Consider the following 27,641-nt stretch of genomic DNA (forward strand, 5'->3'; position numbering starts at 1 on the left):
TTATGAGCGCGAATATACAATATATGTATAAAATAAATTGTATTTACATTTTCAATTACATGAATTTTTCATTTCGAGGTTTGAGTTTGAGTTGCCAACTACATGAACACTGCATAATTTACACCATATGAAAATGGGTTAAAGCGTATAGGACAACAAAAAAATAAATTAAAATGAAAATACTATAGTGTGTACGAATCAAGGAAATGATTTATTATATTTATTATATGGGTGTAAATTTAAAAGGGATTTTAAAGACTTTACTGCTTATTTAACAATGAAAATATTGAATTTATGTAAAGCAAATAGTGAATACAATTAATAACCAATCTTTAAAGTCCTGATTATGTACTTAAATTCTAGAGTCTTCACATATCCAGCAACACATTCTGTATCCATCCAGAAGTGTAAAAATTATTTAATAAATACTGTTTCTGCGAGAACAAGTGCCTCTGAGTTTTAAACAAATCAATCTTTATTTATCAAGAAATTTTAAACAAATCTGTAAAATTAATTCTAATCAAAAATTGTGTTTTAGAATTAGAAAATAGAATGTTAATATCCATTTACCTCATCCCAGAACATCACCATATTAATATGACAGGACCATTTCATATAAAGTGTCAGGACTAGAACCGGTCCCTAATCTGAAGAACAAATCGCGGTACTAGATCTGTGTCAGTTCCCTTGAATTGTAAGTTATAGAATTTAAAAATTCCACCCTAAAAATGTAAAATGCATTAATTTTTATTCATATTCGAATTTTTAAACATCGCTTAATGATAAAGCCACATGGATAAACAGAATTGAGTAAAAACTCCATTATTAATTTTGCCTCAAAATTTTAAAAATAAATCCGTTTTGTGAAATAAATACATTTAAGCCCACAGCAAAATTTAACAACAACTCCTTCAGCCTTAAAACTCTAAAGCTTATTTAGTCTCTGGCAATACAATATTTACATACAAGGGGTGAATTTTGAATGACCTTGGCATCTAACATGTACAACAACACACATACATACATTTATAACATGGTATGACAAAAACATAAGGAGTGAGATCGAAAAATTCTTAACATACATATATGTTTATAAAAAAGAAACCACTAAACTTACAGCTTTAATTTTTTTTTTATTTGATTGAAATTATTATTACAATTTACAAAAAAAATTATTTTTATAGTTTTAATCACTAGTGATGAAATTTTGAACCTTTTTCGGAAACCCTTCCATTAACGTTTTTATAGTGCTTTCTGTCACTTTGCTCGAACATGTAGTCCATCTCCGTTTAAAATCTACCACACTTTTGGACACCTTTTTTGTACTCTTCAATTCTCTTTTAACAAGAGCCCAATATCTCTCCACTGGCCTTAGCTCCGGGCAGTTTGGAGGATTTGCCTCTCTTGGTACAAATACCACATTATTGTTCTTGTACCACTCAAGGGCTTGTTTGCCATAGTGACAGGATGCCAAGTCAGGCCAAAAATAAGTGGACACATTATGAAGTCTTATGAATGGAAGCAGCCTTTTTTGTAAACATTCCTTGATGTAAATTTCGGTATTTATAGAGCCCGTTGTAACAAATGAGTGGCTTCTTTTGCCGCAACTGCATATTGCTTGCCATACCAAGAACTTTCTGGGAAATTTTGTCTGCTTTTGGGTCCTAAACTTTTCTTCAACATTCCCTCGAGCATCAGCAACATAAAATTTTTGACCTGGAAGTTGCGAAAAATCTGCCAGAACATACGTTTCGTCATCCATTATGCAGCAAGAATATTTTTTTATAAAACTTGACTTCAATTTCCGTGCTCTGTTTTTGGCCTCTAAATTTTTAGTAGCGTTCCTGTCAGGAACTTTTTGAGCCTTGTATGTTTTTAAACCTGCATTAGCTTTAACTTTTCGTACCAAATAGCCCGAGCACTGAGCTAACCGGGCTGCTTTCCTACCGGATGTGTTGGGAGCTCTTTTGAAAATGCGTTCTATTTTTTTGGCTTTAGAAACATCATGTGGACCATTCCTTCTACCTGAACCAGGTTTTCTATCAACTGACAAGTTCTCCCGGTACTGTTTAATAACATTGGAAACAGTTTGACGGCAGACCTTTGTATGCTTGGCCAACTTTTTGTAAGACCAAGTTGGGTTTTGTTGAAAATATTTAATAATTTCAGTACGCACTTTTTTCTGGTCACTCATTTTAATCAGATTAACAAAAAAATTAATATAATTGACATTACACATAATAACTGACATGTTTTTCAAAGGTAACTTGATCAAAAAAAAATTCAAATAATACTTGGGTTAAAAAATGTAATGAAAAACGTGTGTTAAGAATTTTTCGATCTCACTCCTTAATTTAAATAGAAAATGTTCAACTACCAACTACGTAAAATCTAAAACAAAGATACGCACCAACACTTACACAGGCAGTTACAACGAGAAGACCTTGTGTTCTCATAAAAATGTCTTGTATTTAAAATCTATTTTATCAAATACAGACATTTTACAGAACACAACACACATATGTACGAATAAAAAGGATAAAGTGTACAAAAAATAAAACAGGAGTCATTTAGAGACAATTTTAAGATTATGAACAAAACTCAATCAAGCATTTGTGGCAAAGAAGTTTATTAGAGTTTTTCCCTTGACTTTAGAGAAGGGAACTAGGGGAGCAAAATACACAACAGTCGTATTTAGAAGAAAGAAAAAAACAGAGACCATGCATGCAAAATTATTTTAACGCCTGTGTATGTTTTTGTACTAGTATGAGTGTGTATATTGCTAATTTACTAGACAGCCGTACGCCTTTAAACCTCAGAGCTCATTTATTATAAAATACAACCAACCAACCATTTGTACTTTTTCTGTTACAGCCAGGGCAACAACATGTTGTGACACTAAACACAGCCTGTTTGTATGCTTTCCTTTTTTTCATTTCATTGTTTTATTTTGTCTAATTTTTAAAAAAAATGTATTCATTCATTCACCCTTTGTGTATGCTCTGATTTTAATTTGTATTTGGTTAAAGTGTTGGTGTGATGTAAATTTTAAAATATTACTTAGCACACTTTTAGGTGTTTTTAACTCTTCTTGTTTGTAGTAGTAATAACTTTATGTTAGTGTTGCTTAACATATGTAGGTATGTATTTATGTATGAATGTAAATTCTGGTGGTTGGTTAAAAAAATATATATATTTAAGGGATAAATCATGTTTAATACAAATAATACTTTTATGTGTGTTTGTATGTAAGTAGTAATGTGCTGGCAAACAGGAAAATAAAGGCAAATATAGTGAGTTTGTTGTAGGTCGGTGTTATATGAGTTTTTAATTACAAAATTAGTTTTTCCGTTTTAAACCACCTACAATTTTCAACAGCCACGCCAAGGTTGTTTATGAGATTTTTTGATAAATGTTTAAATTAAGGTAACTTTTAATCAGTTTTACTTAAATCAAAGGCAAAGGGGATATTCATTGTAGGTCTGTTTTTAGGAGATAGGCAAAAATAAAATTTAGTTTAAATTTTATTAAATTTTTAAAATAATGCTATCTTTTCTAACACTTGCACTTGATTAAAAATATTTAATACAGTATTAAGAAAATAAAAATTTGTTTGCGCAACTAAATTGCCTAGTGTGAAAGGGGTCTAATGAAATTAATATGTAGGAGAGCCTTGCACCTAAAATTATGCTATATTTTACAATATGATCAAAAATATTATATAGAAAATTATATATAGAGTATAATGAATTCCGCAAAATGTTTGAATTTTTTTTTGGAATTATGTTGAGAGGTTTAGAGCAATATCACTTATTAAATTAACTAAATTTATGAACACTTGAAAAAAAAAAGGTTTTATAAATATCATGATTCATAAGTGCACTTAACAAATCACTAAAATCACTTGTAACACACGCGTAGTTAACAAGAAATTTGAGGCGCCACAATTAAAAATGCACACAATGTCTTTGCAACTTCTGGTTGTATCTTGACTAAATTTAGCAACTTATTACACCTTTTATGTGTCTGTTTGTTTGTCTTTTTGTTGGATTGTTTCTGTACATTTCACTGTTGCCTTCCACCTGGTTTTCCTAGAACTTATTAATGCATATTTATAACTTAAACAATTTACTTTATTTCTTTATTTTTTTTAAAAAAATTATAAATTGTTACATGCTTTAGCGTTCTAGTATAGAGAGGTATGGCATAAATTAAGTTTGGAAAAAAACAATCGAAAAAACTTTTAACTAAAACAATTTAAAAACTTAAACGGAAAAATTAAATTAACACTGAGTGCAATAGTGAAGGAAGAAAACAAGCAAGTCTGGTGTGTTGTGTTGTGTGTGAGCGAGTGTTTTAAAAGCCGCCTTAAAATCAGACACGTCACACTCGTGAATAAAGAACAGCAGCAGCAGCATACAACAAGCGAAAATAGTTAAAATGCGTCTTTGGTTGTTTTACTACTTATACTCGTATGTGCGTGCCACAATGTGTGTGAGTTTGATGTTGTAAAGAAAAATAAAACATGTGTAGTTTATGGCACGTCTGCACTTTAAAGGCTTTTTACAACGACAACGACCCAAGAAAGAGGAACTTTTTACTTTTTTTTTTTTTTGTTTTTTAATTTTGTAATGGAATTATGAAATTAAAATTTTCTTTTTAATTACAGGTGTTTGCATTTTGCATAATACAAATTATAAAATTGTAGTTGTTATTAAAAAATATATGTAATATAGGAAGTATTTATTACATGTTAATAAATAAGAGGAAACTACTAGAATGGCTGACTGTTTCTGCAATTAAAATGAGCAAATTTATATAAAAATGTCTATGAGCTCGTTCGTAACTAAGTAGTACAGAAATTGCTTAAATCATAGATTTATATTTAAGCTGAAGGCTTTACTGCAGAAACATTTCAAAATTTAAGTTAAAATCATAAATTTCCCCACAAGCATTTTAAATTATGTGGTCATCTGCAAAATGGAACAAAAACAAAAAAACATCATTTATTTATATTCTTTCACAAAAATTGAAATGAAAAATATTTCACAGAAGTTTGCTGGAAAAAAGTTATTTGGTTTTAAGACAACAAATACAACACCAGCAAGACAACAGACATTCATCCTTTTAAGTCAAATTACAGTATTAAAATATTCATTGTTTTTTGTAGAACCATTTACATGGTCCTACGTACTCGTACGTACAAAATTAAGTAACAAACAACAAAACATAGCAAACAACAGCATCAGTTACAACAACAACATCAGTAGCAGTAGCAACTACAACAAGAAACTAAAACAGAAGTGACAGTAAAATATAAACTTTCCTTTACTCACACACAAACAGGACAGACACTTTTGTTGGCATACAAGTGGCTCGTTTATTAAACTTTATTTAGAGGGAAATTCTCGTTGTTGTTGTTATTGTTGCACGAGCAGTAAAACTACGTTTACACATGCAGCAAGCATTTCAGTTTCGAATGGAATATGGAATTTAAACCCTTAAATAGAGACAAAAGGACAGATAGGCAGACAGACAGACAAACAGAGAGGGAATGCGATGCCGCTGCCAATGGTCATAAAGTTTATTTAAAAAATTCACTTGTTTTAGATTTAATATACTCAAATACTTACTTACATACCCAACACAACTACAGCACATTTGCCATCCATACCAGCAAACAAATATTAAAACTTTAGAGATTTTTATATCTATGCGCTCCAAAACAATGGTCAAAAACCATTTTTTTAGTATATAATTCGACGGATATAAATTATATAAAACGTGTCAATTTCCCAAATTGGTTCGTTTCATATAAAGTGATCGATCTAAAACTGATACCTACCGCCGTACTGTGTCCGTTTCCTGTCTTCCAAACGATATACTTGTAAATGTTATAGGTAGCCTCGCTAAATATTTCCATATTTACTTCTGTTTAAAATCCTTTTTTTTTTAATCCGAAGCTCATCTGTGTTTGCTGGGATACTACACCAATTCCTACTTAAATTATGATGCTCTATGTATGCATTGTTGTATATATTTGAAACATACACAAATGCAGTGTAATGAATGTTTTGTAAAAATGTAAGCTCATCTACCCAACGTACGTAAGTACATACATATTTACACATACAATTAAGACAGAATATTTAAAACAGAATTTAAATTGATGTTAGATGAACTTACTATATGACAGACAATTAAAAGAACTCATTCTGCCATGCACATATAATAAAAACAAGTAAGAAAGTATAACCCTTCTAGTCCAACACAACGACTAAAATTTAAAATAATTAAGAAACAAATATCAAGTCATAAACCTAGAGTAAATTATGAAACAATCCTTTCAGTTCTCAATTAAAATGATTTTGGGGAATTATATGGGCGCTATGACTTATTATGATCTGAACATATGAGAATTATCTGTACAAAATTGTGTGTCATTACCAAAAGTGATTTAATGGGTTTTTGGGAATTGGATTCATAAAATTACTGGCTTGATTTCTGTGTATACGAAACTGTTTTTGTTGAATTTTATCTATATAATATTTGATCAATGGTCCGATATGTACTTATACACCAAACCAATCAAAGTTTCATTTAGTCATGTGGAGATGTGATACGAGATCAATGAGCGTTTATCTGTTTTTCGGGAATTGTGCTTATATGGAAGCTTTCTCTGCCCAGATATTGACCGACCCATATAAAAGATTGAAGTTTACTTAATCTTATTTGTGCAAAATTGTGAGGATTCAGTTCAGAAATTTAAGTCCGATAAAGTCTTGTTTAAGCAGGACATTTGTATGGGAACTAGGTGAAATATATTTTCGTGGAATTACAGCCAAAATTGCGACTAGTAATTTGATTACAAGATTTATACAGGCGGACTGACATCAATAAAGCGACTCAAAAAGTAAGTGTATGTCAACTCCAAACAAAAGGCCATTACCACTGCCATATGCAGGAAACTTTGCTTTGGATTTCAACTAATCCTACTCAAGTAAAACAGTATTAAATAATTTATTTTTATCTCGTCGTCTTTTTAAATAAAACCAAAGAGTGCTGAGTCTTGAAATCTCTTCTGCTACTGAATTTCAACTGTAGAAAACTATTATTTCTTAAGATAAGATTTAAAATTTTCTATATTAAATCATGTCATTTAAATAAAATACTACTTTAAAGCTCTGTCTTAATATCTCTTCTGTGTGTATATAAAAACTATACATCGAGTAAATGAGAATAAGAATTATTACAATATTCTATAGGCATTGTAAATTTTTTCGGTTTAATACCAACCGTCTACAAATCATTTTCCAATTAATATAATCAGGGAAAGTAGTTTCACAATTTTTTAGACAAAAATTCATATTGTGCTGAACCTTGCATATATCGCACTTCGGCTATAATTTCATTAAAGAAAATATTACTCATCGAATATTGGTTGTAGACCCCATAACTTTATATAACTTTAATTATAAAAATTAAAACTTCTAGATATGTTTGTCGGTTTCTATTGTCTGTTGAAATCAAAAATATTTTTTATCTCAAAATAAAGATAATTTCATTTTGAAAACTTGAGCATACTTGACTCTACTTTGTAACCAAATTTTTTGTTACAATAAATTTAAACTTTTAATCTTGATTTTTCCTATGCATATCCTAGCTTATTTTAAACCTGCCCTGAAATATAATAATAATAATAAAAACAAAAAACAAGTAAGAGATCTATATTCGGTTTCTAAATTTAAAAAAAAAAAAATTTCCTATTGTTTTTTAATTTTTTTTAAAAAAGTTTTTTCCAATTTTTTTAAAATTTTTTTTAAATTTCTTAAAAAAAAAATTTTCGAAAAAGAAAACTTTCTTTCCAATTATAAATAAAAATTCCCCGGGGTTTTTCCTTTTTCCCATTTATTCTATTCAAATTCAATGTTAAAAATAAGAAAAGGGAAAAAACTCCCGGGTAACTTTTATTCATAATTGGGCTGTTAATATTTTGACAGATATCTTCTGGTTACTATCAGACCTTAATTTATTAGCTTTCAAAATTATCAAGCATTATGGTAGATTTTATTGGTTGTATTTGACAAAAGTATTTATATATAAAAAGTTCTAAAAATTTTACTGGGTTATAAAAATAAATATTTTTAACTAAAATTTCAAGTGTTTATTTTCAAAATGTATTTCAGAATCGTTTCAATGCGTTAATATAGGAGTTGCTATGTATATGTATATTTATATTACATACCTACAATTTTACTTTTATCGATTTAACCATTAATCATTGTCTTTTTTTTAAAAAAGGGGCATCTTGTTTGTCCCTGCTGTTGTTTATTTAAAACAAGTGCATCATTCGAAGAGCAGAATTTTGTCTGTACTCTAATATATAGACTAGATTTTTACATAAACATTCTTTATTTTGTTAGTTTTCCATTTTATTTATTTATATTTATTTTTTGGTTTTAATTTTGTTTACATGTTGTATGTTGTAAATATATACATACATACATATGTATGTACTTACTACAAGGCACAGTCAGAGTCACACAATATGTAGTATTTTGTTGAATCTGGAATAAAACGACTTAAAAAACTATATATAAAAATTGAACATGAAAAGAACATGCAAGCTGGTTGTTTCTTTTAAATTTATACAGTTGTGGTCATAAATATGTTTTTAAAAAGACTTTAATACTTAGTTTCTAAAGAATTCACGAATATGTTTTATTATGATTTAAAGTAATGAACTGTTTGTGAGAATTGTGAATGAAAAAGTCTTTTACATTTGGCTATTTTTGTTTACCTGCCTGTAATTTTTGAAATATGTATATTTACTTTTTCATGTTTAATACAGTTTAATGTAAATGTCACTTTTATTTCATAACAATGCAGGCATTTTTCTCACCTTTGTTCGTAAGAAGAAAACGCTTTATTTTTAAATATGTACAACATCCTATTTACAAGTTTTAATAACTATTTTGGAATGTTTATTTGGCACACACAACTGTTTTCTTAAATGCCTAAAAGTATGCCACCTTTTTGTGGTATTAATATAAACAATAAGAAAACTAATTCTTGGAATATTCGACAAAAATGTAGGTTCTGAAAATTTATAGGTTTTTACAAATAAATGATGATTATAGTTAGATTTAATAATTTTATCATGTAAAATTTATTTTAGCTTTTTTATATGTAAAAATTAAAAACGTAACGTAATTTTGTTAGTTTACAGGAATTTAAGAAAATAATTTATGAAAATTTATTACAAGTTTTATTAAATTCAGTGCAGAGATCATTATTGAGACCATAAAGATAAAACCGACTTGAATGAAATAGAAGATTTATGAAAACGAACCTCAAATCTTGCCATAACAATCAAACATGAAACAATTTTGTTTCTTGTTTGTTTTTTTTTTTGCAATAATTTTACTTTGGAATTCTTTGCGTTAAACTACAAATATCTAAATTCTATTATCTCTACAAAACAGTCAGTAGCAACCATGGATGGCATTAAAGTTCGGTAAATCAAATAAAAAGTAAAAAAAAAAACTGTAACACAGATACACCGAACGAAACACACTACAAAAGAAGAAAAGCCGCCTTCAATAATCAAACCGAACCTATGAATGTAGTTGTTGTTTTATGTGCGAGTAAAGTGATTTTTATCACAAACTTTTAATCTCTTCTCTCTCTATCACTCATTCACTCACTTTTTTTGGTTTCCTTTTGGCTTGGAGACATGAAAAATTACACGACCCAGTGTGAGTATGAACAATAAAGTTCATGTATTTTCACTGACCAATATTATTTTTACTGACTAAATGACAATGTGACAGAGTGACTTGCGATATGTTTGAGTATTTATAGATACATATATGTATCTATCTAAATACAAAGTTAAATTTGCAAACTAAACTACGTAAAGCAGCAATGAAAAGACGTCAGAGAGGAAGAACAGTATGAAGAAGTAGAAAAAATAAACACAACAATAACAAAAGCTTAATAAGTGATAAAATCATACAGTTTATCATTGTTGTCTTGTCATTCATAACATGTGCGAGTACTAGAAAAAATTGAAGTGTCCATTTAGTAGTTTGCCGGTATGTAGTTGTTATTTTATTTATGTAGTTATAGTAGGTATTTACACAGTGATAGAGGGACAGACAGACGAACGTTTACTCTACAGAGATGCCAATGCAGTAAGAAAAGTTATTAAATCCGAATGGGAATTATCCACAAGGGAAATATAAAACAAAGAAGATACTGGTTTGATTCGGTAAATAATATTTTTCAGAAGATTCACAATATTTTTGTTGCAGCGAACTGATGGATATTACTTCTGATATGTATTTCACTAGGTTTAGAAATAAGATTAAAATCGAAAAATATGCAAATTAACCCGAACATTTAAAATAAAATGTTATTTTTTTTTTCACAACATTAAAATGTTTTATTACTTTGACCAAAATTACACGAAAGTAGGGATGTGCGATTAATCGATTAATAAAACATTAGTCAATATACTGATTAATCAGTTGCTTTGAACAATCAAAATCAAAATTATTCAATCAGATGTTTGATTAAACAAATAATGAATTAATTCTGATTAGATAAATTGATTAATCGCATATCCAACAGTGTTTTAGATTGCAGATATTGTAACGAAATTTCACAAAGTTGGAACTCATAGGGGATGTGGGCCAGCGGGTGGCCACCCAAAGTTGGTCACCTCGGGTATCACATTTAAAAAAAAAATCTCCAAAAATCCATTTGTTACCAGAATGAGCTGAATAGTCCTTGAGAAGATCTACAAAACATATGCTAACATGTGTTATCTCTTTTAGTTCAAGAGATATTTAGGTTTATTTTTTTATTTTCGTAAATTTTCTCGATCTTTTTTTGGTTTTTTGGATATTACGGCTCCGGAGGGTCGAACGTTTTCTTTAAAATATCAGCTATATTTTCAATAAAATTTAAAATAAAACAAGTAAGAGTGCTATATTCGGCTGTGCCGAATCTTATATACCCTTCACCAAATTTTACTTCAAAATTTTAAATATTTTTAGGTAAACAAAATTTAATTTTTTTTCCAGTTGTGTTTTTTAATTTTTTGGAAAAAAAATTTTTTCGATTGTTATTTTAAATTTAAAATTTTTTAAATTTAATTTTTTTTTTTAAATTAAATTTTTTTTTTTTAAATTTTAAAAAATATTTTTTGTTTTTCAATTTTTTTTTTGAAAAAAAAATTCGGGTTAAACATTTTTTTTTCCGATTTTGACCCATTGTAGGTCCAACTATGGTCTTATATACGTCGTTGCAAATGTCTATCATTAGATATCCATATTGTCTATATTAATGTCTTAGTAATCCAGATATAGGTCAAAAATCGAGGTTGTCTTGGTTTTTTCCTCATATCTCAGCCATTTGTGGACCGATTTTGCTGATTTTAAATAGCAAAATTCACGAAAAAATGTCTGACAGAATTATTGAAGATTTGGACCCCGAAGGGCATGGCTTAATCGACTCCGCTATCTATAAGAATCCAGAATATATATACTTTATAGGGTCGGAAATGAAAAATGTAGAAATTACAAACTGAATGACAAACTTATTATACCCTTCTCACGAAGTTAAAGGGTATAATTAAAACAACTTGCTAACAGTTATCTCGTCCCTGTAAAAAGTTACATGCATCCAAAGTTAGAATATGTAAAAATGGCCGTATTTTTTACGTTTTTCCCCAAAAAAGTACTTTTATTTTTTCTTTTGTAGAAACATTTTTTTTTTCGAAACTATATACAGTTTTAATATGATCCGGAAAGTAAACTAAATGCAAAAGCGTGTAACGTAAAATTTGGTAATATTATTCGGAGTTTTATGTTCCAATAATTAAATAATAATTTTTATTTTAATTCTCCTTTTTCAAATAAAATCGCAGAATTTATTAAACATATTTTAGAAATTTTGAAGTTGTAGTATTGAATAGTATTGGAAGGAATTCTTAATAACTCGAAAATTTCCCAACCATTGTTCGATTTAATCGAAATTTTCCGCTCGCATCCAAATCGCACTGCTCAAAATTTTAAAATTTTTTAAAAAATGCCTGTAGTTCATATCAATTTATAATAATTTGAAGCTATTTATTTCGATTCTATAATTATATGAAAATTGTCTACTAAATATAATTAAAATCTAAATCATTTGAATTTTGCTTTCATAATATTTTTAAAACTTGACAGCACTGGACACAAATAGTTTAAATAAAACAAACATAAATAAATTTAACTAAAAAAATCTCTAGTAGAAGTCGGCAAAAGAACAAACGTTTAAAAATAAAACCGATAAAAACGACGTGACCTTTTGCAATGACTTTCGTAAGCAACACATCATCCATCCCGCCAGCCATCTAAGTATTCAATCATCCGCCCGCCCCTGTCATGCAATCTCTCGCACATTTACTGCTGTTCATTTAAATTTGCTGATTTTAACTGGCGCAGTTTTTATTTCAAAGCCTGGCAAACAGACACACAATAAAAAACCCGCTTAAATTGTATAAAATCACAATTGAAACAAAATAAATGATGATCAACAAATAAAATACTTTTTTTTTTATGTAGTTAATTTTGCGACCAGTTGAAGTTGAAATTAATTAAAATTTCAAGTCACACAAATTTTCTCCGAAATACAAAACGAACCAGAAAAACAAAACAAGCATAAAAGACACTCAAAAAACGCCAAACTGGACTTTAGGTTTTGTGTTTCCAAGTGAGTATGTGTGTCTGAATGTGCCTGATGCATGTCTGTCGCTTTCTGTATACATTTATTTAGTTATAATGTCATAAAATATGTTATTATATTTAAATTATACGTGTTTGAGCCGGGTATTTACCAACAAGAAAAAAAGCGCTGTGAAAAAAATCACACACAATTTACCGAAATTTAAACATTTTTCGAGGGTAATTCATCAAAATGCAAATCTGGTTGTTTAAAATAAAATTAAATGAAAAAAATGCTACCGCAACACTACAATACAAGAACGTGCAACACTATGACACTCTATACATGCATATGTTAGTCACTATTTGCGTTTAACTAAACAAGGTTTAAAATAATAATTTTAAGATTTGCTAACGGTCGTTTTTAAATAATCCTTATGCTGATTTCTTTTCTGAAAACAACTATTTCCCTTCTTTTCATATCTGTTGCAAATAAATTTAATATCAAATTAAAGTTTTTTAACAAGTTAAAGTTATAACTCAAGAATTTGCCATATTTATAAATATGCATTTGAATTTTAATTCTACATTCAATTAAATTCTGCACTTTTGTATTCTATTTCCTTTTTAACGGAGCTGATGGGTATTTATCACAATCGATCTTGAAAATACCATTTGTTGTACTACACAGAGAAAACAGATTCGTGATAGCAACCGAATTTGTTGCCAATCGAATGATTCGGTTGCACACATAGAATTTTTCAGTTCTAACAACAGAAAATCAGTTGATAAAGAAGAATTTCAGTTGAGGCAACCAAACTTTAGTTACCCCTTCCAAAATATTGTAGCCACAACTGTAAAATTCGGTCACTAAGATAGAATCATTCGATTGGCAACAAATTCGGTTGCTATCACGAATCTGTTTTCTCTGTGTATGATCGTAGCCAAACCTTTGATTCTGCCAATACTGCCCACTTTATTTCGTGTAGCACCATTTAAAATTTCATACTCATAAATTGTTTTTAATTTTTTCAAACAGAATGCTATTTTTTGTAAGTTATTTGTGCTATTTGTTCATTCATTCGTTCGTTCATCGTCATTGTATGAGAGTTTGTTTGAATGTCTGTAGTATTTATGACTTATCATAGATCATGCTATGACGAATCATGTAATTTTTATTTTATTGTTTTTTTTTTGTGATTTTATTTTTATTTTTTTGAAATTTATATTTTGTAGATGTTGTTATATTTAACGTGTCGGCAAAGTCGTTAAATTAAAAGGAAACTACTTTAAATAAAAAAAAAATACAAACAAAAAGCAAAAAAAAAAACAGAAATAAAATATGTATGTTGTAGTTTTTGTAGCTTGTTTTGTTGAATTTGTTATTTATAAATTGTTACCGCATTTTAAGTAATTTTGTTAACAAATTTACACGTTTAAATGTTTCAACTTGAACAATAACAAAATACTACACAAACTGAAGTTAAGTTAAATTATAATTTTTGTGTGGTCTCTGGTGACATTGAAATTAGAAAAAAAAACTACTAAGGACTTAAAAATGTTAAAATGTTAAACTAAACTGTAATATTCTCCAAAATATTAGCAGGATGTATTATAACAGTTTTCTATAACAGTTATAAACATATTACTGTTATGTTAAATTTAACAGTTTACTGTTAACTGTTATTACTGCTATTCTAGAGCATTGGTAGGCAAAAAGAGGCATTTAATTTGTGTGCTCTTTTGGGTAAAAAATAAAATATCCACAACATCATCAAGAAACTGAATGAATTATGTGTATTTTTAAGCTCTTTTGTTCACATTCGGGTTGTTTGACGAAAATCATCGTAACCTGAACAATATGAACGCCTACCATGGTTCTAGAGACCTTTAACATTATGTTATTGTTCCATTAACATTTCTGGGTTTACACTCTCTCTCTGTAGTGTTATGGTTTACATATGTTTACAACTATGTCCTTATAGCTTTTATTGGGTTTTTGTCTTAGCTAGAGTTTAAAGGACATTTAAGAAAAATAATTTAATGCATGATTTAAACTGTAGATGGATTTTTGTATAGAAAATTATATTGGCCTGCTTTAAGGATTAAGCAATTACAGCAACCAAAAATGTGAAGCGTTATTCATTCGTATGTGCTAAATTCTAATTAAACTGAACCAAAAGTAGGAAGTTATTATTGCAAAATTGGGTGTAGATTTGGGGGTCAATATATAACAGGACCATATATTTCACATTTGGCGTTATAATTCCACGTTTTTCAAGTTTATCCCGTCTATTTATGGTTCAAAAATATATTTTAACAATTTCCATTTTCCTTATTATTTCTAATAAAATATAAATGCACTTTATAAAAGCATTTTTAATTATAATGGTTAACAACTGAAACTCGTCCAGTAGCTGGTCATTGGTCGTAGCAAAATGTATTAATTTTTTTTTTATACTTTTGACCAACATTTATTTTTTTTGGTAACGAGATTGGGTTCAATGGTCCCAATGTTTTACTGAGACTACGTTAATTTACCCAAAGGATAAAATTATAAGAAAAATGTAGTTTTGGACAAAAGCTAAACAGCGCCCTCTATATAGTTTCAAAAGTTTTTAGAACTATATAATAATTCTTGAGTCGTTTAGAAACCTATAAAGCTTTTAATATTTAGTGAAATATTAAACCTTAAGAAAGTTATTCCTGAAGCTTTAAGTGAAAGCTTTTTATACAGTTATTTAATGTTTAAACTTATCTGTTATACATAGTCAAAATCCTTAAGTCTTTATTAGTTTTCTTTTTGCTCCAACTAAATTCCAAGAAAACAATAAAATTATTAAGTACTTCATACCATTTTTCCAAAACTCCATTGTTTATCATTTAATGACAACATTGTTTACATTTATGGCACTTCTGTGCAAAAGTTTCCACTACCAAGTACTCATACTTACATATTAGGAAATATTGTCAATTTGTCAGAAATGGTTAAAACCTAACGAAAACTTTTCGAATTAACTATACAAAATATAGTCTCATATGTATAAGTATCTAAGCACAATATAAAAAAAAGTTCACATAGATTCTCTTCTCTAAAACACAAACCGTAAAACAAACAGAACTTTTTATTTGACACTTTCCCAGCTTTTAATGTCAAGAGACATCAAAACTGATGCTGAAAAAAGAAGAGAAAAAAAGTCAACCAAGGTCCATATAAAGCGTTTAGAAAAAAAGTATTTGGTCGTATCAACCAATTTAAAGATGCCCTAAAAGTAGCAACAGCAGCCGGGCATAATCTAAAAGTACAATAAAAACAATTGTGACACAATTTTTTATTTTTTTTGAAAAACCTTGCAATCTGCAAAAGAGTAAGAAAATTGTATGGTGTCATATTGTAAAGTTAAGTTTGAAATCTAAAAGGTAGGAAAAAAAGAATGCTAAAAACAAAAAGCGGGCAGGCGAATGAACAGAACAGACACATTTCGATTTCATTCATTTGCGCCATTGTCGCGCCAAATACGTACGTCCATACAAACTTCAAATTTTGGTTTCCCTCAAGTTTAGTTAGCTTTAACTCTCATATAGAGCCTGTAACGAGGTATAGTCTAATACTTATTGTATGTAAAGTTAGTTGAAGGGTTTGTGGCAAAATAAGAATAAAGTTTAAACATCAACTTAACTAAAATACTAAATTGTATTTTAGCATACTTTGTATGACATATACATAAATAAATTGATTTTGACAAGGTCAAGGTCACTTTCCTGGCCTCTTTTCATATGTCACGGGACTAGTGTATTTAAAAAAATGGAAGACAATTTCCCTCAAACTTGTTTGAAGCTATTTAAAGAATTTTGTTTAATGAGCAAGCTTTTTAAATTCTTCTAATTGATACACATGATAAAATGATTGAAGTTTATTTATTTTTCGTTAAAAAGCTTTATGGTGTAGTGTGTCTCTTAAGCTTTAAACGACCTAAGTAAATTTATAAATTTTACTTAAGTTTTTTTTCTTCTTTGGGTTCACACTCGTTAAAGTTGGTGTTGAGCGGTGTTTTGTAAAACTCCCTCGTTAAACAGATTACGACAGAGTATGGAGTAGTTTTTTTTATTCTTCTTATTTGGTTTTTACCTTTTTGCGAAATTCACAACAGTTGGTTCAGTTCAAAATGATTCAAAGTTAATTCGTTTGTTTAAGCTTTTTAACAATTTAACAGAGCTTTTTGTACTTTTTTTTGTTTGGTTTTGGTTCATAAAGGATGCCGTCCTTTTTGTTAGTTGTTGTTGGCTGTTTACGTTGTGGTTTGTTTTGAGATTCTAGTTTACAAAAGAGTGACACATGTATGCACTTGGTTCGACACCATGTACACACGTTTTCACAGCAAAGAGTGTTAATTGTGTCGGTGTTTATTATTTGTTTGTTTGCTTTTGTTGCTTTTCATTTAGTACTGTTGCCAGAATATGAGAATAATATGAAAACAATTGACACTACAAAAGACTGCTTTTCTAAAGTTCGGTTTATTCCAGTAGAGCAATAAGCGAAAAGAAACTAAAAGTCTTTGATTTCAAAGTATTTTAATAATTGTTTGGCAGTTTTGGCCAGGTATATAAAAGAGTTTATTTTAATTTCATTGTAAAATTTTTAGAAAACTTGTCTTTTTCAACGTAACTTGATCAAAGGTTCTTCAGCTCACTATTTCATTACAGCTTGGTGAAGAGGAAAAACTGTAAAGTTCCCTCAAAATCTATATTAAACCAAGTTTAAACTTCGGTTAGATAAAGCACAACACATTCCTTATAGGTATTAGCGGGTCATTGGAAATTAGTATGCAACACTTAGTTTGGGTAATTAAAATTAAATTTGTTTCGGTTTTATTGCTTTTGTCTACACATACCAAAAAAAAAAACCAAACTTGCAACCAAGCTGCAAACAACTCGGTATGCGTATGTGTGTAAGTAAGTATTCATAAACATTACTATAAATGCTTATCAATTTAATAGATTTTTTGTTTAATTGCAAATGACTTTTTTGCTGTTTTTGTAGTTGGTGTTGTTGTTGTAAATGTATGTGACTGATTGCGATCATTGAATTGCTGAATTGATCGCATGGACGATTGTGTGGCAGTGGTGTGTGCTTCAGCAACTAAATGTTTGCATTTCTTTGTTGTTTGTTGTTGTTGTTTTTTTTTTGTATTAGAAATAAATGAACGATTGACTGAGTGAATGCAATTAATCAATTATCGACATGTGCATACTAAATAAATACTTTATAATAATAAAAAATTAACAATTTGTATTGTTTTCTCAACACTTTGGTAGTGGCTTCTTGAATTATTTTTTCCCTTTTGACAGCGACAACAATTACAACTACCAACAAACAAACATGCATTTTACTAGTACAATAATGTTTACAATAATTTGAATATTTTTTTTTTTTAAATTTTATCGATTGCAATTAATAGTTTTTGAAAAAAACAAATCGTGCTACTTAAATACTACTGCAGTGTGTTTGTTACTTGTGGGAAGTGGTGGGGCAAAACTTGAGTTTAATTTTTTTATTATCTTACAAATCCATTAATTGACACAACAATAGTTTATGGTTTTGGCGCTTAAATTACTGTTTGTGCTTTAAATATTTAATTTATGTTTATAAATATTACAAATAAGTAAAATATTGAGAAAAAACTACAAGTAATATAGAAAATTTATTTTAAAAACAGTGATATTTTTGCCAGTGGGTGGTCTTGTTCATATGCATAAATATGCATTATTTACAGTTTATTTATTTTTTTTAAGATTTATTTATGGCACTTATCATTATTAATGATTGATTGAATTGTGATTTATATTCTAATAAATTGAAATATTTCAAAATCTATATTTGAATTCATATCAAGACACATGCATACATATTTGTATGAAGGCTGTTAAGTTTTTTAGTGTTAAAAAATGTAAATTGTTTGAGTATGAAAATTCTTGTTAACAGAGAATTTCAATTAAATCGAACAAATTCAAGGTAAATTCTTTACAAATAGCCTTAAACTATAGTTACGTAGAATTCAGTTTAATTAAATTTGGTAGCTTTAGATTGAAATCATAAGGGAATTTAGCTACTGCAGACTGACTACAAAGCTTTATATTAAACCAAAATTGTCATGTTTTGATAATAACACAGGTCAACAACAAAAAAAGGATTCACTAACCACTATAAAGATTTGATGGATCATGGTTACCTAAGTACAAAAATGGTAAAATTTTTTAATTCTATGGATAGATTTTTTTTAATTTTTTTTTTTTTTTTGAACTGTAGATATTTCTCCACATAATTTATGATAACTCAAAAAGGGTTTGTCCGATATTATTGAAATAAACTTAAAAAGTTCCGATCTTTAATATATGTTATATATTGCGTTTTAATCGGCTCAGTAGTTTCGGAGTTATAATAACAAATTGAAGCAAAAAATATATTTTTTACGTGAAAATAGAAATTTTTTTTATTTTAAAAAACTCATGAAAAATCGAAAACGAAAGAAATGGTTCCAGTTTATTACTTCATCGTAAACCCAAATATAATAGCAACTAAATGAGATGTCGATCATAAAAATCTATTAATTATTTTCGAATTTATTTACAATTAAGTGAATTCGCTCATTTTCACAAAATTTTACTTTTTTGTTTGCTATACATAAAATTGAGTAGTTAATGTTCTTCTTTCGATTGATTGAATTTTGAAAACATTGTCTACATGCTATGTATAAATTTTCACATATATATTTCGTTTCAATCGGCTCAGTAGTTTCGGAGTTATAATAACAAATTGAAGAAACAAAATTATTTTTTACATGAAAAATTAAATTTTTTGGTTTTATAAAAATCATGAAAAATCGAAATCGACAGAAATTGTTCAGATTTATTGCACTATCGAAAAGCCACATGTAATAGGAACAAAATGAGTTATCGATCAAAAAAATCGATTGATTCTTTTCGAATTTATTGAAAATTAAATGACCGCGCTTATTTTCACAAAATTTTTCTTTTTTGTTTGTGTGATAAAGTAATAAACCTGAACAAGTTCTGCCGTTTTTGATTTTTCATGAGTGTTTTAAAACAAAACAATTTGCTATTTCCACGTAAAACATTTTTTGCTTCGATTTGTTATTATAACTCCAAAACTACTGAGCCGATTAAAATGCAATATATAAACAGATTAAAGGTTATGTAAATTGGAACTTTTTCAGTTTACTTCAATAATATTGGACTAACCCTTTTTGAGTTATCATAAATTATGTGGAGAAACGTCTACAAAAATTCCCAATTTTAGAAAAAATATTTAAAAAAAACTTCTCCATAGAATTTAAAATTTGGACCATATTTGTACTACTGGAACCACAATACATAAAAATTGTGTAGTGGTTTTAAAAGCCTCTAAAAATGTTTCTATTTTGTTTGCCCTGTGTAATAGTTCTGTAATACAACTTGCTGTTGAAATACTTGTTATATTGATTCTAAAACATTTTTAAATTATTTAAATGGTTTTGAAATTAATTGAATTAGATACAATATGTTCGATTTATAATGTTTTCAATTGATTTTCTAAAAATAATTTTGGGTACTAAATATTTTAACTAAATACATTGCAATTATATTTCAGAAAACATAATTTTTCAAGTATATTGCCAAAATAAAAATACCATTAAAGAAAACATTTTTCTTTATAAAATTTTACCAACGTGTATGCACTCTAATTAAAGACATAAATTGAAATAAAGACATCCATACAGTCGTTGCATATAGGTCAGGTATGGATGTGTTGATATGATCTTACTTTATTTTGATAAAAAAATTTAAATTTAATAGGAAAAATGTTCACAAAGCAGTAGGCTGAGAATGTCCGTTCATTTGCTAATAATCTTTATTTAAAAGAAGAAAATCAGGCAAATCCTTGGAAAGATGTTAAACCCATCTTAACAGAACATATTTTCTATTGAAGATTATGTATATAACTATATTTTCTATAGACGATTCTGTGTATGACAGTATTTCTTTAGAAAATTTTACATTTTTTTTAAAACGCTAATATGAAAATAATTAAAAAATACATTTTAGTACTCTGAGGGTAATAAGAGTATATACATATGTACTACATATTTCAACCTTATTTTAATAACGCTCAATTTTACATCCTTGATGCAAGTCTTAATATGTATCTTATCAGAACAACAGACAACGAAACACAAGGCAAACTGAAAGATACACATCTCTGTTAGGATAAGCAACAATGTATCTGAAAAATTAATAACTTTGACTATAAAACAACAGATGGCGCATCTGATAAATTTCACTCATGAATATGCGCACGCAATTAAATAAAAACACACACACTCTGCAATTCTTATTTGAAACAATAAAATGGTTGTGGTCTTGGCTACATAGAAAAATAGCTCTGCAAACATTTCATTTTATTTCATATAAGAAATGTGTAAATACTTTTTACTAAAATGTTATTTATTTTTGTTTTCTTTACAGCTCATCACACACCTCCTTCTACAACAATTCTTCGCTATATTTTTGGATTAGCTGTGTTTGAAACTTCATGTGAAATTTCTTTCTTTTCTTTATTTAAATAAGGTAATTTTCTTGTTTTATAATCGAATTAAAATTGAAATCATTGTTGTATTGATTACAAATTTCCGGTCATACGTTATATTGAAAAATGAACAATAACAGCAAAGGCAACAGCCACGACATTTGGGAATCGTATGTATGTAAATTTTGTAAAATCACAGCAAAAAAAAATGAAAAAACGCTTGAGAAATAATGTAAAAAATAACAACAACTTCTTTTTGCACAACATTTTTAGTTTATTTTTTTTTGTTATTTCGTAAATGACATTTTTATGTGACATTAAACACAGCTTTAAACGCGTTTTGTTGTTTTATGTTTTAATGTTTTAACATAGTATGAATGGAGCCAACTTTGAGAAAGACATTTACCCAGCTACAGTCGTCCAGACAGTCCAAGATCTTTCAGGGCTCTTAAAGAAGATGTTAAAATTGCATATTTAACATTGGCAACACACATTCATACATATCCTGTGTATTACACAACAACAGCAACAACTTACGAGTTCATGTTTGTATTTGTTGTCGTTGCCAACATGACTTATATGGCCAACCTGAAATGTTGTTCACATAAACAACAACAATTTAACTTTTGACAAAAGACATTTTCATTAAAAACATAAGAACAACAACAGCAACAACAGCAAAACTAAATAAATGTAAGAAAATAAATTTAATTTAACTTAAGTAAAACAAGAGTAGAGTATGAGAAATAATAAAATAGATCTGTGTTTACACTTGAAGAACTTTTGAGTTGTACTTAGTAAACTAACAAGTTTTTAATGCCAAAGGTATTACGGATCTATACCGACCTCTAAAACCTTACAACTGATAGATCTGCTCCATCGGCTGCTTGGCGGCTTGAATAATTTTCTAACTTCATTTCGACAAATATCTCTAGATTAAAAATATTGGGTACAACGTCATAACCAGTAGCAATTTTGATTGCAATTTTATCATCAATAGCTTGCTCTAAGCATTGCTAACCAATCTCTGTGTTATTTTGTATCAATAAAACAGTAATCCCCATAAGATCGTTTGACTAAAAACTAAAACTTCGTCAGACTTCGTACATTCAATTAATATTTTCTTTGCTCACTTATAATCCCAATAAGCACCAATTCAAGCATTTGAACATTTTGTTGGAATTTGAATTGAATGCTAATGTTATTTGGTCAATTCACAAGGTCTCTTATTATGGCATATTGTCATAAGGCCCTCATATTTCACAATGGTTTTTGAATCGTGATATATTACATTATGACAATATGACTGAGATCTTGTGAATTGGTCAATTATGTTTTAAACTTGAAAAATATTTGAAAAATTAAATGTTTTTCAAATAAAAAATATATGGCTTGAATTTATGTTTCCTTATTACTGGAGAATACTATTGAAATAAAGTGTAATACAACTGTAATTCAATTGCTTGAATGTAATTCAAGGCTTGAATTATACTTGCTTTCAACTTGAATTCCAGTAAAATTGCTTAAGACTTTCAATATTATTTCAGCAATTTATGGAGCGCTTTTAATAACTCCTTCAACATAGACAATTCAGAAAACCTATAATCTTCAAACTTCCAAAAGTTAATTTTTTTGTATACATTATGGGTTGAAAATTGAAGTAGTCGTAGGTTTTTGCCTTATTAATTTATGGGTAGATTTCGGCCCGTTTTCAAAATTCACATGAGTATATCTGAGGCCGAAAAACATCATTCGTGATAGAGTAATATTTTATGTATTTTCCCTTCCAACGTTTTTATAATTCTAATATCGAACTTCTTAGCCAGGTCAGCGTGTATTCTGTCTTGCAATAAAGAATCGTATGACCATTCCTTCGATGTATATTCTCGAGGAAATGTATAGTATTATTCCATTCCTTGTAGCTTCTGAGGCTAGAAAAGTTATTTACTTTCTAAAAGTCTCCAGTTCTCATCACCTATCCTCCCATCTGAACTACCTTCGTCCATCGAACTTTCAGTCTTTGGTCTAATCACTACTGTCACCTCCGACGTATCGGAATCCTTGGTCTGTCATGCTTGGCAGTGGAGTGTATTAATACATGGGACAAAAAATGTATTAATCTAATTTATGTTCAGGTGATTTAATTAATATAACCTAAAAAATGACAGACTCGTTCGGGCAGTTGTTCATCGCTCCAGTATTGTTAAGAGCTTATGAGGATTTAATTTTCGGATATATATAATTTGGCAACTGCAGTATTTCAACTAACTCCCCGGGAGTTTTTTCCCTTTTCTTTTTTAACAATAAATTTTGAATAGGGAAAATGAGAAAAGGGAAAAACTCCCGGGGAATTTTTTTTCATAATTGGGCTGAAAATATATATAATTTTTAGTAGAAATTTGTGACCGATTATGGATAATAGGCTAGGTTATTGGCGTTGAAATAAAATTAAAAAAAAAATACATTTTAGGCTCGCAAATGAATATTGTAAGAATTCCAAACAGAATGACTTTATCACCATTTTCACACTTAATTTCTTTAAGTGTTTAAATCTTTTTTTAATCGAATTATAATACATCTTCATAGGAATGCTTAAATATCTTTAAGTTTTAGTTTTATTCTTTATGTTTCGTTGTGTAGTTGATGCTGAAAATAATTAAGTTTTCAAAAAGATAAAAATCTTGTTTGGTGCTAATCAATTAGTCTTATTTGGTTCTCTCGTATTTAGATTTCGCATTCATTCCATAAAATGCCAAAATTGAATTGAAATTTACATATGGAAATTGAGTTTGAAATCAATATTGAAAGGCACCAGGCACCGAGCACACTGAGTGGTGGATCTTTGGAAACCTGCAGTTTCAATAATAAACTCTAAAGGGGCATCCAACTAAACATGTGCGTGTGTACATTTTTATGTGTATGAGTGCAGATAGATTCATTCATTCATGTTTACTTTGGTTTTAGGTTTCCTTACTGATAGAAACATCAGACTTCACCGTATCGTAGAGGCTTGACTTTATAATGAAAAAGAAACATTTGTTGCACTAATCCAGGTAATACTTGCTTATGAGAAGAGTATCACTGCACTGCAGTATGGCAACATGCATTTGAAGAGTTTTTCAAATGGGGCCACAAAAGTTTATCACTTGTCTGCCACATTCTCCAAAGAAGATGCAAGAAATGAAGGCTTTGAAAATCAGAAGAGAAAGAAAACGTAGAAATGTTGTTGTTGTTGCTGTTTAGGTTCGATTTTATTTATTTATCTTTTTAAATGTTGCGTTTTATGTTGGTGCGTTTTTGGTCTTGTTCTTGTTGTTGTGGCTTTTGGTTGCTGTTGGTTTTTTGACATCGAATTTGCATGAGTTTAAATTGTGTTTTGAGCCTTGTTAATTTTTGTTTGTTTTTTTTTTCGTTTGGCTTTCCTTTCAACTCCAGAACCTAATATTGTGTATTTTTGGAGCTGTTTATCCTTGCGATGAAGAACCAAACAAAAAAAATTAAGTTGCGTGCGTGACCATAAGATGGAACAGTAAAAAGTGTACGCATGCTTGCACACATTATCTGTTTGTTTAAACGCAAGCTTAAACATTTAGTACTACAACAACAACAACAAAATCATTAACCCCTAAACAGGTCATTATAAAGTTATTCGACTGGTCTACAAACACATATTATGAGATTCATTCACAATTAAACTATGATACAATTTTATACTCTTGCCGTTGTCTGCTTTGACAAAAAATGTTGAGCCCTTAAGTTTGATGCCCTAAACCAGGTCTTATGCTATAAATATGTATAACATAGTTCTAGATATAAATACAAATTTAGTCGAAATTTTGATTCAAATATCTCACGATATATTGATGTACATATTTGCAAGAGTTGGAAAGGTCTTTCAAATACCTTATATACCTATTTATATCAAATTTATCTGCAATAGTTATCCGTTATATTGACAAAAATACGATTTTGTGAGCAAAGAATTAAATTTGTTCAAGAAAAGATTATGAATATTTGCATATTTTAAAACAATTTTTTTTAGCAATTTTTATAACGCTTATCAATACAAATTAATTGTTGGTCTTCTACACCATTAAAGGGTTAAATTATAACAACAACTTTACAGCATACTCAACGCACTTTTTAAGTTAAAATGTTCATCCTTTTTTTATATACACAAAACATAATAATAACAACAACGACAACAACAACAATAATAATAAAAAAAAGTAACAATATCAAACAACTAACAAGAGCATTACAAAATGTTACTTGTTTCCGTTTCAAACTTTGCTAAACAAGACATTTTGTTTGCAGCATGTTACACAAAGCCAAGCAAACGCAACAACACCAGCACCATAAAGCAGACTCTGCAGCTTCAACGGCAACAGACAGACTAAACACAGACAATTCAGAACTGGACCCAGAACAAGCGCTCCATTTATTTGAACTAAACAACATTCCCTTATATTGCGAGGAGCTCTAGTATGATGTTTGCTGTTGTTGCATGTACAACACGATGTATTGTAAACTGCTTATTTCGTTCACTTTGTTCCAAAAGTATTCGTATGTGCGTTTAGAGAATCGTTTGTTTTGTTGCTGTATGTGACCTGGCTTTCCATTTAAGGTCTGCTAGCCCAAGAGCCAACTAACTAGTGAGCCAGTTAGGCTGCCGGCTTGCCTGTAAAATGCACATGTGTCTACCACTCACTCTTGACTCTTTTAGGCCTCAAACTTATTTAGCCATTGTTAATAAACCTTTTGGTTTTCGTATGCATGTATGTCTGTCTGTCCGTCCGTACGTCCGTCCGCCTCTCAAACTAACCATTTAGTAATACTTAATTCACTGACAGTCTTTGGTCTGTGGTTTTTCTGTTGCACTTTTTGTTTCCAAAAAAAAAAAGATCTTGAAGGTGTTTGCCTTAACTATTTACTCGATCCTGCAATTGTTTAGTTATTTTTTTTTCTCTGGCGAATTTGGCCTAAACAAGTTAAGCTTTTTACCGAAAGTGTATTTAAGTAGTTGATACAAAAGACGTTTGTTTGAAGGTTTACATAATGTTGGTGCATTGAAACCAAATTTCCAATTTGCCGCCAAATGAATTGATCATGTTGATGTTGGTCAGTTCTGTTAAAATGTATTCGAAATGAGCACAAATTGTTTGTGTTTGTAAGGACTTGTAAATGAGATTATTGTGTGAAACTTGTGAAGGAATTTCATTCATCATATTATTCTAATATTTAAGTTGGAAACAATTGTTAAAAAATTATAAGCGAAACGAATTATTGTCATAAAACAACAGCAACGTTATTGTTTTTAGTAAAGCAAACATAATATAAGAAGTAATATTCATTTGCAACGGTTTTCGCAAAAACGTCTTCAATATTGCCTGGTAAGGGCAGGTGTCGTTAATAACTATGAGTTGAATCAGGCAGGTCAAGCGATTCGTTATTCTACCAGGGAAAAATACCAAAAGTTGTTTGGAGAGACCGGGAGTATTTATCGAAAATCAACCACAATTTCTTTTGGGAAATGTTGGGACAACAAACTGCAAATTTTCCGAGTTTCCTTTGCCTTGTCCAATGTTGGCATCATGGGAAGCGAAGAGGGTCGGAAGGGCTCAGTGGTCCCGGTGAATATTTTTGTTGTATCATTCCACACTCTAATCGGCCTCATACGATGGCTGTAGCTGTTATAGTGCTGTTTAGAGATGCAGAAAATATTACATTGGTCGCACTGCATGGAACTCCACTAGAGTATTAAAAACTTGGCTTCTTTAGAAAACCAATAAGAATGAGGTCCTGAAGTTTTTAAAAATAATATACCCTATATAGTTTCCGTCTGTTTTTATATCATTAACGACCAACAAGTTTGGTACAATAACATATAAAGTTTTAAAAATTCCGAGAGATTCAAAACTTGAAATATCAATATTTCAGAAGTTAAAACAGGTGTATTTTTAGCAGTTGTATTCCATGACATTAATTAAAAAAATTCCTCTCATATTGAAATAAATAATCTGCCTATGAATTCGTGAAACAAAAGAAAATAATATGTATGAGTCTATATCAAGGATCTATCACATCTAATTACAAAAATAAAATAATCTAGAATTATAATTTTAATTAAAGTACAAAAGCACCAAGACTTATCCATATTTATTTCACTCTGAAAAATTATTTTCAAAATTATTATGGAAACTGCAACTTTCTGTAACCAATACCTACAGTATTCCAGCGAGAATAGTTCTCTCTTACATTTTAAGAGCACACTTCCAGTCACAAAACATAAACCAAATCACTCTCTTAAATACTATGAAAGAGAAAACAACTTTGGCGGGAAA

At 29.2% G+C, this 27,641-nt stretch overlaps 1 protein-coding gene across 1 annotated transcript in view; it reads left to right on the top strand.

The window, feature by feature from the left end:
• The window catches only part of Antp (Antennapedia), a 252,502-nt gene that overhangs the window by 59,958 nt on the left and 164,903 nt on the right, over positions 1-27,641 (top strand). Inside the window, exon 3 of the mRNA XM_065515054.1 lies at positions 21,237-21,338. The gene's annotated coding sequence lies outside the window, so the exon portion shown is untranslated. The remainder of the gene's footprint in view (positions 1-21,236; positions 21,339-27,641) is intronic.

The sequence above is a fragment of the Calliphora vicina genome, chromosome 1 (genome assembly GCF_958450345.1).
Source record: "Calliphora vicina chromosome 1, idCalVici1.1, whole genome shotgun sequence".
Taxonomy (NCBI): Eukaryota; Metazoa; Arthropoda; class Insecta; order Diptera; family Calliphoridae; genus Calliphora; species Calliphora vicina.